A 13455-nucleotide genomic window follows, 5' to 3' on the forward strand; every position below is an offset into this window, starting at 1 on the left:
TTGTAGCCTACTTTCAGGCTGTGTACCCCCAAAATAATCATATTTGAACTGGGGACCCCAGTAATGTAAGAGTTGAGGCATTACATTTTGTTTAAATATTGTGAAAAATAAAAAAAGTATTACATTGTCACTTCAGTGTCATCTGGGGACGCCCCAAAATCATGTGGGGAGGTCCCGACCCACAGGTTGAGAGCCACTGGCCTACTGTACAATAAGTTTCAATTCATGATTCACGTTGTTTCATTGTCATAGACTGATATAACATTACGGAAAACACTTTGGATTATTCTGGCTTCTCAGCAAAAATATGATCACTATGGCTAAAACCTTTCTGTTATAATTTATCTACAATGTGATGTGACCTCAAATCAAAAGAGCTTTGCAACATGTGTAACCTCATTATATATTTATGTGCAACCGTACAACTTAACCCTATCACTACTCTTCTTTTGAGAGATTGAAAGGACATGTGATAGTACTTACAGTATTTCAAGCTACTAGAGAAGAGAAAATCTGAAATGTATTTTCTTTACTGTTCGTTCCCTTTGATGTTACAATCAGAAATTACTTTTCTTTACCGCACGTTTTCTGTGATGTTGACTGACATCATCCGTTCCTGCCTCGGCATCGCAGAAGAGATGCGTTCGTTCAGAATTTAAGCCAGATGTACCGTATGACTTGTGTAATGTTGAAGAACTTCCTTTTATCTCTGTCCATATTCCATATTTCACAGAAAATATAATTCCTTGTGTATGTTAATTTCATTTTCTCATAAGAGCCATGCTAATCAAATAAAACTAGATTGTATTTTAACGAACGTGTTTCTTCTTCTTCTTCTCATTGTAAAGACATTGTATATTATCTTTCTGATCCTTAAGCACATAACATGCTTTATGGGTTCCTGCCTCTCTCTCTCTCTCTACCTGATTAGCGATGATTTATTTTCGAAAAATCCAAATTACATCAAAAAATAACAAAATCTGTTATTACATCTGCTGCTATTTTAACTAAATCATCCCACTGCTATTTTTAGCCACACATCTTACAGTATGTATGTATATATATCATGCACCTTATTGTTGCTGTCCGGCAGAAACCTCTCCATATTTCAAATAGTTTTAGAGAGAGAGACAGAAAGAGAGAGCCAGAGACAGACAGACAGACAGACAGACAGACAAGAAGACAAAGTATTTCACTCGGACATAATACAATCTAGGGATGTGTCTATGAAATTAGAACTGAAATAATGGACTTTACGGTTTTACAAATTGTTATATTTAATTCAACTATACACACTAGCCTTTAGGAGACTAGATAAATCTAATAAAAGCAAATCACTGTTGGCAATAACGTCTTGTGACAGATATCTCAGAATTACAGTGAAAAGCATATCTCTTTGGATTAAATCAACTGCTTTAGTAAACTTTATTATCATCAATCTTATTAATCTTATTATTATTATTAGCAAACTATTTCAGCAGGGTCCAGATAAAAGACAGGTGATAACATTTAGAAAATAAATAAACAAAAGGTCATATATAAAACCTACAATTATTCACAAAAGCAATAGAAAAAACTACTGCTAGCATGCTGATCAATGTGAAATATGGAGCAGCTGTCATCACAATATATGTATCTCAAATTTGTTGTCCCACCACTTCCTCCTCCTCCTCCTCCTCCTGCCATCTCCTCTTGACCCAGATTCCACGTTTGCCTGCGGAGGAGCCATGTGATCCCGCCGGTGACCCATCAAGCATGCCTCAGAATGCACAAGGAATGGGCGCAGCCCTGGGACATGAAAGGTGCCAACCACCAAGAGCTAAAACTAGCTTCCAAGTAAATACCTCTCTTGTGTTATAAGGAGGGTTGGTTGTCTGGGGAATCATAAGGGCTTGTCACTCACAAGAGATTCACATCCAAGAGACACACGAAGGTGTGTAGAGGACTAAAGTTTAACAAGACCACACTACGGGTGTTTGCAGAGGGGTAGGAGCCGCATGCAACAACTGACCTCCATACAATGGACTGCTATTGGCCATACAGTACATGTATCGTTCAGCTTGATCATTCATCGTTCAGTCATCCACGTTACATGTGAGAGACGTGAGTGATCTGGATTCTTCTACCATTCCAGGCAGGAGGCATATACAGTATCTGTCGGCCTCTGCTCAGGGAGGGAACAAGAGAGTTAGATCCTTTTTTTGTGAGAGATTTTTTGTGCAGTAAAAGAAGCAGATATTATGGCTGCAACTGTAAACCGTTCCCAAAAGGAGTGGATTGAATGGAGGGAGAGGATGGAGATAGACAAGAGGAGGAAATCGAGACAGAAACTGAGACGGAAATACACAAAACCCTGGAATGAGAGGGATGTGATTGGGGATGCGAAGGAGGAGGAGGAAGGTGATGAGGAGGTGAAAGAGGAAGAGGAGAAATCAGGGAAAACAACGAGGGAAAAGGAGGACGGCAGAGGAAACCATGCAAGTCGTCAACCTACTCATCAGGAGCAATTAGGGGTTCAGTGTCTTGCTCAAGGACACTTTGACACTAACACAGGGGCAGCCTGGGGATCGAACCAGGAACCGTCCGTTTCCCAAGCGGCCGCTCTACCTCCTGAGCCACTGCCGCCCCCAGGGAAAAGGACGGAGGAAGAGGAGGATCTCAGAGGAGACCATGCAAGGCACCAACCTGCTCAGAGGGAGCAATTAGAGGTTAGAGGTCTTGCTGAAGGACACTTCGACACTGACACAGGGGCAACCCGGGGATCAAACTGGGAACCTTCCATTTCCCAAGCGCCTGCTCGACCTCCTGGGCCACTGCCATCCCCAAGGGAAAGGAAGGAGGAAGAGGAGGCTCAGGATGGAGGTCAGGAAGCGAAGGTGGAAGAGGAGGAATCACAGAATGAGAACAAGGAAGAAGAAGCTGAGGAAGAAGGCAATGAGAAGGCGAAAGAGGAAGATGAGGAATCAGGAACAAAGGAGGTAGAGGAGGAGGAGAAGAAGGGTGGAAGTGAGGAGGTGAAAGAGGAAGGTCAGGAAGCGAAAGAGGAAGATGAGGAATCAGGAAAAAAGGAGGTAGAGGAAGAGAAGAAGGGTGGAAGTGAGGAGGTGAATGTGGAAGATGAGGAATCAGGAAAAAAGGAGGTAGAGGAGGAGGAGAAGGAGGGTGGAGGTGAGGAGGCGAAAGAGGAAGAGAAAAGGGAAGATGTAAAGGAGGTGAAGGAGAAAGATGGAGGAAAGGAGGCGAACGACGAAGGGGAAGAGTTAGGGAAAAGGGAGAAGAAAGAGGAGGAGAAGGAGGGTGAAGGTGAGCAGGCAAGCGAGGAGGAGGAGAAATCAGGGAACGAGAACAAGCAAGAGGAAGGTGAGGAGGTGAAAGAGGAAAAGAAAATTATAACACATGACTATGAGGGACTACAGCATACCGAACATGGACGTGAGGAAGAGGCGGCTCCGCAAAAGCGAAACGACACTGAAGAAAACCCTTCCATGGGTTCTGATTATGCCGATGATTCGGAGGAACTGCAGCTTGAACAGCAGAGAGAAGTAACGATGGAAAAGGAAGAGCTAAATGTTGAAAAACGAAATGAAGACGCCCGAGTAATGAGTGATCTCAACGAGCCGGATCTATCCCAAGATGATCAAGAACAAGGAGCAAGGAGCCAAAGGGAATTAGGGAGTCAAATAGCCGTTGAAACACAATGCAGAGAGCTTCGGAGCAATGGAAATAGCACCACAGGATCTCTGGCACCTCAGCAGGTGGATCGAGAGAGATGTGAAGAAGAACTCAAAGACAAAGTGGATGAATTAACAGTCAATGAGAACATAGATTCGCACCCTTTGAGTTATGAAAATAGCATCCCAGGAGGTCAGAGAGTTGTATTATTAATATTATTATTATTATTCATTATTATTATTATTACATATTGTACATAGTGTGCTAATTATCTTGAGGGTTGACGTGGAGGGTGTGATTTGATGCACTCTCTGTGAGAATATGTTAATCTTTTTCTTTTTCTTTTTTAGAATATGTTAATCTTGAACAGAACACATTGCAGTCTTTGCAAGATCAGTTTTATCATGGTACACAATGAGCATACTGTTGGAAGTTCCTCTGACTTAGATTAAAAAACATGATACTGCTTAGATTTATTATTTTGTCTTTATTGTCATATAACTATTCATACATTCACCTGACATCATGGAAATCATGGAAAAAAGGTATACTGTATAACTTGATTGTACATTACATGGGTTGAGGTTATACAAGCATTATTACACAAGAAGACCAGGTGGACCAAAAATATGGAAAGAAATGGCTTAGACTAGACAGGGTTAATGTGTCTATCTATACAGGGAAGAGGAAAAAGGCGGTGTGTCCATTAAGGTTATAAACACTAGTGTTTTCCACAACTCCACGGACACTTGTCTTGCCGAAACGTGCAGCTGTTATGGATGGAATCCGCTGAAGGGTACTGTAATTAGTCATCGTTGAAACTGGAGACTGGAAACTGGTGGAAGCATTCTTCATCAGCATGGCTCCTGTAAGGGGAGAGTCCTTTTCTCGAGCCAGATTGTTCACTCACAATTTTCAAATTCTTCCGTCATACAGTCTGTGCAACGGAAACGCTGTAAATGATTCGGGAATGAAGTGGATGCCACCCCCCTTCCCACTTCCGTTTCGTCTTTACAGTCATGCAAATTTGTCCTAACGTACTGTAAATCAAATGAATAGAAGCATATATAGCTGGCTGCTTAGCCGAAATTAAAATTCGAAAATATTTTGTAACGATAATGTTAAAATGTGTTTTCGAGAACGGAAATGACAAACATGACAACTTCCTGTTATCAGCTTTCAGGAGGTGTAGTTCCAGACTATGTCATTCAGAAATTGTGGAATAGTTGTCTGGCTACGCGAGACTATAGGTGAGTGTCAGTGGTGGACAATGTACACAACCACACTAGCCTACTTGAGTCAAACTAATTTATTATAGTCCTAGACAAAAGAGTGGAAGGGATATAATAAAGGACTGTCATGACAGCATTATGGCTATATGGACAGAAACCTGTGGACAGTGAACACATGCTATCTGTCATTTGTCATCACAAACAGTACAAACATGACATTACAAGTTTATAGCTTAACCACCCGTCCTAAACCCTATACTTGGTTGACCGGAGTACCTCAGGGCTCTATATCTTTACAACGCAAACTTCTGTTATTTTTGCGAAAGTTGTGGTAAACACTTCAACCCCATATGGGTAACCAGAGTCCCTCAGTGTATTTTCTGTTTTCTGTCGATAGCAGATTGACAAGCTCAAAATGTGACGCGCCCTGTCGCATTGTGACAGGACATTGTGACAATACCGGTGCTGTGGTTTAAGTGGTTAAAGTCCAATTCATAGTCCAGGCGTACACGGACCGGCAGGGGCAGGCTGGAAACAAAAGCCTGTGAATTTAAACTACAGCCCTCATATATTTGTTATCCTACTATCCTACTATAATTCTAGTAACCTCTGTGCGTGCGTTTGTAGTGGTGGTGGTGAAGCTACCCGGTTCTCCTCACTGGCTGGACCAATTGCTCTGATTTTGCACACAGCCATTGACCATTACCATCTGAACACAACTGTGAAGCCCGTTTCTCAATTTAATCAAATCCCAGCTTCTTATTAGCGTTTTTGTGTCAAAGAATGTCGTCCCATAGCTGCGGCTGCCCAGCTATGGGACAAACTGCCTCCCGGGTTGCCAGATCATGTGCGCATATCCCCCCACGGATGCGCTGCGCCGACCGGGTATGGTCTAGTGTATATAAATATGATAAAGCCAAAGCACATCAACCATCACAGAAATACATTTAAAGGCCCAGTGTGCCAATCTAGGGACCAGAGCCCTACCTTCTTTTGGGCAGTCATACAGTACTGTATTACATTGTAATGTGACCTTACATCTAGTAACATTTACAGTACAACACATGTGTGCCGTTTTCTAGATACAGGGGGTGGGTCAACTCACCCACTGAGCCATCTTACCCTCTTTTTCCCTACTTTTTAAGAATAGGATCTAGGCCTGCTGTTGAAGCTAGCACATGAAAATAGGTCATGTAATCTAGTTGTGTTGGGATATACAGTACTGCACAGTGTACTGTATGTGTGATTTTTAAAATTGTAGTGTTTGTTAAAACTATGCTGAACAAGCTCAGTCTAGGGATATACTATATTATATCTAGTTTTCAATTCAACTTTGGTTCCACCCCCAGTCACCAGGTGGAGCCAATGACTAATTTGTGTGTACAGTCTAAATCACATTTGGTGAAGATGTTCTATGGGGATCAAAAGGTTTCAAATAAACCTTTTGCACAGAGCATTAAAAGTAAGAGTTTCAAGCAGGGGTCATCATCATGTCTGTACATGGACACACGTGTCTGTGTCCTTAGAACATGTTTTATTTAGAAAAAATGAAATAAAGAAAAAAAAATGTTTTCTTTCATTATAACGTAGAAACATCTTTCCTAAATACTCACAATCTAATCTTTTAAGAATTTGTTAGTGACTTGTAAAGTGTGGGGACTCGGGATGACATGGTAATTAATATTTCACACAACATTTATGGTATTGTGGTACCCATAGGCCTACATGATTGTATCAGGTGAGGACTGCAGGTGCAGGCTGGAAAAGAGCAACAACAGATGTCATGTTGAGATGGCGCTGTTTGCTACCAAGACAAAGGAGGGCAGAACTGCAAAAGTAAAGCTGAGTTTCATCAAGTGTTTCAAAGTGTCCAATATTAACTATAACAACTATAAATATAGCTGCAAACAGCAATACGGGGGCCAAGGAATTTGATAGGCAATATGCAAAACGCAATAGCCTACGCGCAATAAGCCATAAAAACAGAATAGATTGAACGTGAGGTTTGCAGTTATGGACTGTCAAGATGGAGAGTGCTTTTCTGCACTAGAGCATCATAATTTAGCGCTGCTTCAGACCACTGCAGTAAATGTGGGCACAGCATGATTATTATGGGTCCAAGCTGCAAAGCTGATGAAACCGTAGTATCTGTATGCTAAATGTAAATGGAACTCAGAAACCATAACCATAGCTACAGTTCCCAGACTTTGCATATACTGTAGGTTGGAAATCTATAACAAAAGGTACACAGATTGTTCAGATGGGGTGGTATAACACATTTAGACCTCTAACATTTGAACCGTGTGTCCCACCCTAGCTGTCAAAATCTGTCTTTTGTCTTGTTTTTTCAGTAATCCTCTCACAAATGTTGAGCAATGTTTGGGGTGGTGTAACCATTACCACATGCAATTGATCCCACAAAGAATGAAAATTTTATAATATTTTATTAAAACACCAATTACCCCTATATCCATCAGGGATGTGGATGTGACACTCTAGGCAGGCAAATGAGTATGTTCAGCATCAGACTCATCCTGCCTCTGTATAACAAGCCGTACAGGAGGTCCTACTTCCCTCAGCCATCCCTGGACTAACTATCAACAACACTGTGAAGTGAACATGTTTAAACTTCTAATTTGTCTATACTTAGATTTTCTGCAGTTGTATAATAGTCCAAGCGTTTCGGGCCATATTTTGAAGGAATCGTGCACTTTACGATACAAGCATGAAATTTGGCACACAGTTAGAGCATGCCATAAGGAACATTTTTGGCTATAGGGCCATCGCAGATTTGTCCTGTGGTAACCATGGCAGCCATTTTCCAAAATGGCCTCCATCTGCTGTTATTTTACCAATAACTCAGGTGCTAGACCACCTAGGATCTTGATTCTGGTGACTAATCCTACATTTTCAAGGATGAGGAATACAGTGGTACTATTTAGAATTGTCTTGTGGTAACCATGGCAGCCATCTTTCAAAATGGCCACCACCTGCTGTCATTTTACCAATGACTCAGGTGCTAGACCACCTAGGATCTTGATTCTGGTGACTAATCCTACATTTTCAAGGATGAGGAATACAGTGGTACTATTCACAACATGCTAGTAACTACCTAACTAACTACAGTACATGAGGAGGCTGATACTCGTGTCATATTACACCTAGAAGATGCTGTGAAGAAAGGGTATAGCAAGGTGACAATACGCACAGTAGACACGGATGTGCTAGTCCTGGCAGTAACGTCAGCCCAACGCCTCCACTTGACTGAGCTGTGGGTTGCTTTTGGAACTGGGAAAAGTTTCCGTAACTTAGCAGCTCATGAGATGGCAAGGGCATTAGGCCCAGATCGATGCTTAGCCTTACCCATGTTCGATGCCTTTACTGGATGTGACACAGTGTCATCTTTTGGAGGCAGAGGCAAGAAGACGGCATGGGAGACCTGGAAAACCTATGGTGACGTCACACGTGCCTTCAGTTCCTTAGCTGCCATCCCAGACAAAATAGATGACTGGATGGAGCCTCTGGAGCGTTTTGTGGTATTGCTCTATGACCGCACTAGCGGCCAGGCATCAGTGATTCAGGCACGGAAGCAGCTATTCACCCAGAAGGGCAGAACAATTGATGGACTCCCCCCAACACGAGCTGCACTGATTCAACATACAAAGAGGGCAGCCTACCAAGCTGGCCATTGTTGGGGACAGGCGATGGTTGCAGCCCCTGAACTCCCATCCCCAGGTGAATGGGGGTGGAAGAGGAAGGAGACAGGTGAATACAAATAATTTAATCCACTTCTTTACACTTGTAAACCTGTGATCTGACAATAAAGCTGATTCTAATTTTGACAGGAGGATGGGAAGTGCACTGGACCACACAGAAGCGAGCCTGGCCTTTCGGGAACTCCTCCGCTGTGGTTGCAAAAAGGGATGCAGTGGACAATGCAGATGTGTTAAGGCAGCACTTCAGTGTACTGCCCTTTGCTACTGTGGTGGACTGTGCAACTAACATTGTGTAGATTATCTGGCTTTATTGAATAGACCCCTTAACAGACGACGTCACACTGATAAGAACCAGTCTGCGCGGAACCAGTATGTGCGCAATGAAACCCATTCTATCAGGTCTCGCTAGGACGCGCCTCACTAGCCAACACACAAGAGGGGGTTGGGGTGTGCTGAAATCAGCGCACCCCAAAACAACAGGTTGAGAATTGATTGCGTGAAACAATCACCTGTGCGTCCAGTCTCAATGTTGGTAAACAAATAATTGGTCTATATGCCATTAGGCTATGACTCATGAGTACTCTGCCTTTGTTGTGTCTTATAGTCCATTGAAAATAATTATGCAATACTACTACTAATAAAATAAACAGTGAAGTACTGCATTCTTGACTCTCACGTGTCAGTTTGAAAACATCTACTGTACTACATCATTACATATTTTGATGGGTTTATTATTATTTAATTAACTGAATGCCAGATATATGCAGTTAGGTAGTAGAATGTTGTAAATAGTACCGCTGTATTCCTCATCCTTGAAAATGTACGATTAGTCACCAGAATCAAGATCCTAGGTGGTCTAGCACCTGAGTTATTGGTAAAATAACAGCAGGTGGAGGCCATTTGGGAAAATGGCTGCCATGGTTACCACAGGACAAATCTGCGATGGCCCTATAGCCAAAAATGTTCCTTATGGCATGCTCTAACTGTGTGCCAAATTTCATGCTTGTATCGTAAAGTGCACGATTCTGGCCCGAAACGCCTGGACTATAAAGCCGTTGTGTAAAAGCAAAGCTAACAAATAGATTAGATTATATATTTTTCTTTGATGGTAAACATGTCTTTGTTGCCTCGAATATGATTTTCCTGATTCCTCATCTCATATTTCGCCTCCTCACTTCCAACCTTCTTCTCCTCCTCCTCTACCTCCTTTGTTCCTGATTCCTCATCTTCCTCTCCATCATACTGTATCTACTGTATTTTTTCCCCTTGGCCTGTTCTTAACTGCTGGTCTTATCTTATCTTATCTTAGCTATCACTTCATCTTCACGCTCCGTTTAATACTCCAAATAAAAGTAAATAAGGAATCGGATAGACAAGGATTACCTGACAAAGGTTGGCGGAGAACAAAGAACAACAAGTCCAAATGTGTTAACTTTATTGAATTATTTATTGATTTAGATTAAAACAGAAGAGACAACACCTGGGCTATATGTTTAACACTGTATATTAAGGTTGGGTTTGTAATGCATTATATAAGCGCATGTATAATGCATTATAATGTTCTTATAAGGCATTATAACACTCACTATAAATGGTTATAATCATGTATGACTTTGTTTATGACTATATTGTGTATTATAAGTGCTGGTGATGATGCATTATAACACATTATAAATGTGATTGTAATGCCTTATAGAGCCTTGACCTTTAAGTAAAGTGTTACCTGGTCCACTGAGCTTATAATGCATTATGACCAGCACTTATAATGCTTCAAAAAACTTGTAAGTTGTTATGCATGATAATAACCTTTATAACGAGTGTGTTGTAGATCCGACATTAATATACAGTCTTACTGACAGGTTGTGATTAATTAATCTTCAATAAGCTGATAGATTGACAATCAAATAGATTGTCAGCTGTTAGAAGAAGAAGAGAATGGAGGTCTGCTGCACAGCTGACACCTCATGCAGTGCACTTCATGATGGCACCATCGGTGGACACACCATAAATAGTACCAAGATCATATGCGACTTGTCTCATGGTCTTGCACAAGGGAACCACTTGCCAACTGCTTCCATAGGGATTTCCTTCGGTAATGCCAATTCTGTTAGGATACAAGCTTTATTTATAAACCACCATTCATGAAATAGTTCAAAGTCCTTTACAACACAAAATAAACTGTCTTTTTTTTATGGTATACCACATATTAACATTAACACACAATATAAGGTAAGATGCTATAATAAATAGAAATGTGAAGAACTAAATAAACACAAAGTGAAGAAGGATAGAATAATTAAAACCCCATGCTGTTTTCCACAAATGAAATGTTGAGACTAAGAGTAAAACTATTTAGTTTTTGCTTACCTTTCGAGAACTTTACCGCTCGATACCCCGAAGACTCTGCCTTCGCTCCCCACATGAACCACTTGGAATGCTCCTCCTCCAATGATTCTCCAGCTTGTGAATGTGCACGTTGCAGACTTAAGCTATATAAAAACACCAATAACATTAGTAGGCATGATATTTCCTTTAATTGCTAATTTGTTAACCCAGAAATCTTACCCCATTGAAGATGACTTGGCCTCTTCTGGTTATTCCCCAGCATCCCAATGGGCCACAGCTGAGGTAGTACATAGTAGTAACTGACACACAGAGGGTACTTATTAGTTACCTTTACTCAGTTACATTTACTTCAGTCATTTTATGAATAAGTTGTACTTATAAGAGTAGTTCTGTTCAATCATTTGTGAAGAACAAAATGTTACTTTTACTTCTTTACATTTGGCCAAAATGTAAAAAAGTAAAAGTAAAAATGTTCTAATTATTTGGCTACATTTCACATTAAATGCACATTCTGTTTGTTTCATTTGCTCAAAGAGACAGCGAATTATGTTTATTTCTTTTGGACGAGCGTTTGTAATTTAAGACATTTTAATTTAGACATTTCAATTACATTCTGATTATTTAAACAATACATCAGGTCATATGAAGTCACTAAGTACTTGAGTAGTCTTTTCACTATACTTTTTCACACTTACTCAAGTAATTATTTGGATGACTACTTCTACTCGAGTAAAAGTAACAATAATTTTACTTGAGTACATTTTTTAGCTACTCCACCCACCTCTGCTCTGACCATACCCTTTTACGGTTAGGGTATTTGTGTATTCACTCCGAAAACAATAGACGTGGTTGGCTCCATGGCGAATTCCAACAATGAAACCGTCACCTCCAGCATCCACCCGGTCGAACATACCTAAAGGCAGGGACAAAAAAACATGAAGATATTGTAAGTACGGTATCGCAATAGTGGTGTCAATATGGAGGGTGAGGTCAGGTTCTGTGTGAGCTCCGCAACACGTGTTTGTGTCTGGATTTTGGTCCGCCAGTTCTTGGATTATGACAAATTGGATGTCAATGTACAGTATGCCTTTATATGGGCATGGACACCAGCCAATCCGACTTCAGGTCCCTCAGATCATCGGTGACACACACACACACACACACACACACACACACACACACACACACACACACACACACACACACACACACACACACACACACACACACACAATCAAGATGTAGAAAGAAGGAGCTGCAATATTCTAGTTTACCTGCAAATCCTACCCAGCTGCCACCTACGAATTTGTAGTAGTGTTTGTCTATAATATTAGTGCCCCATATCCCTTCTTTTCCCACTGAGATATGCTTCAGGTTTGGCAGTTTGGCAGTCCGGTCCAGGATGAGCCACTCAGAAAATAGGCTTGACCTCCTTTGTCTACAGCAACCACTTCTCCCAGGCCGGCATCAACCTGCACTGCGTTGTTCAGCTGTGGGCCCTCGGTGCATGTCCAACCTGGAGGAAGAATGTTCATCATCATCATAATCTTTATCATTAGATGAGAAATCCGAGCCCAACCTTTTAACTTTAGCATTATTCAAAAATCTAAGATTGAAAAGCATATTGACAGGAGATATAGAGTGGACTGGAGGTCAGTGACTTACCCTGACAGAGAGCAAGGTGAGTCAGCACCAGCAAGACGACAGCAATAGCCCTCATGATGTTTCAGTTGCTCTGCCTTCCTGCCTCTCTTCTCCAGGAACTGCTGTCTCTCCAGATTGATGTGGCCCTTTATATCATAGTCTTGAACCACCAAAATGAACACCCATCCAACCAGCTTGACAAGGGCTTTGACATAAGTTATATGATCTACTGTATGTTGAAAGATCAAATCGCACAAAGTTAAAAATATAATAATTAGCATATACTATTTTTACTTTGTTTCCTCATTTCGTACTTTGTCAAATCCCTTGTCAAACTGGTTGGATGGGTGTTAATTTTGATGTTGTACGGGTCCAAAATATTGGACTCGCTCCGAAAAGGATCTGAGGATAATTGGACCCGGTCTGAACGGACCTAAGGAAAATTGGACTTATCTGAAATAGACCTGAGGATGATTAGAATTTATTAGACGCATACTGGACCTGAAGCACATTTATGCTCATTTCACTGTGGCATTGAGACAAACTGTCTGTGGAAAATGTCTATGGGATTTTGAATTGGAAAATACTGTGAAAAAACAAATCATATGTTTTATGGTCATGAATCACCAGGACCCTGGATGGCTTGATTCTAGGCTTAAAATAATTGATATGAATATTTTTGGAAACCTCTATGGGAAAAATGCATTGACTTTTTTTCAGTGGAACCAGAAAATGGCTGCCACTGCTATGCCCTATATAGCTTAACCTAAGCCCTAACGATTCATGAGGGACAGCTGGGATAGGGGAGGAACAGCCAGATCAATCACAGGTGAGTGACAGCCATA

At 41.2% G+C, this 13455-nt stretch overlaps 1 protein-coding gene and 1 long non-coding RNA gene across 5 annotated transcripts in view; one reads left to right on the plus strand and one right to left on the minus strand.

The window, feature by feature from the left end:
• LOC311034743 (uncharacterized protein) overlaps window positions 1-804 on the plus strand; it is a 9670-nt gene extending 8866 nt beyond the window's left edge. For all 4 annotated transcript variants that reach the window (XM_084042714.1, XM_084042716.1, XM_084042713.1 and 1 more), the window contains one exon: window positions 1-804. This exon is cut by the window's left edge and continues 2146 nt beyond it. The gene's annotated coding sequence lies outside the window, so the exon portion shown is untranslated.
• Window positions 805-10098: 9294 nt separating this feature from the next.
• On the minus strand, window positions 10099-12837 carry LOC311034906. The gene is made up of 6 exons (XR_014599644.1): window positions 12632-12837; window positions 12241-12482; window positions 11748-11879; window positions 11186-11265; window positions 10988-11109; window positions 10099-10724 (listed from the first exon to the last, which is right to left on the minus strand). It is a non-coding gene; the product is annotated as an uncharacterized lncRNA (long non-coding RNA).
• Between the last annotated feature and the right edge of the window lie 618 nt (window positions 12838-13455).

This window comes from Gymnoscopelus microlampas, assembly GCF_963454915.1.
Source record: "Gymnoscopelus microlampas genome assembly, chromosome: 19".
In the NCBI taxonomy this organism is placed as follows: Eukaryota; Metazoa; Chordata; class Actinopteri; order Myctophiformes; family Myctophidae; genus Gymnoscopelus; species Gymnoscopelus microlampas.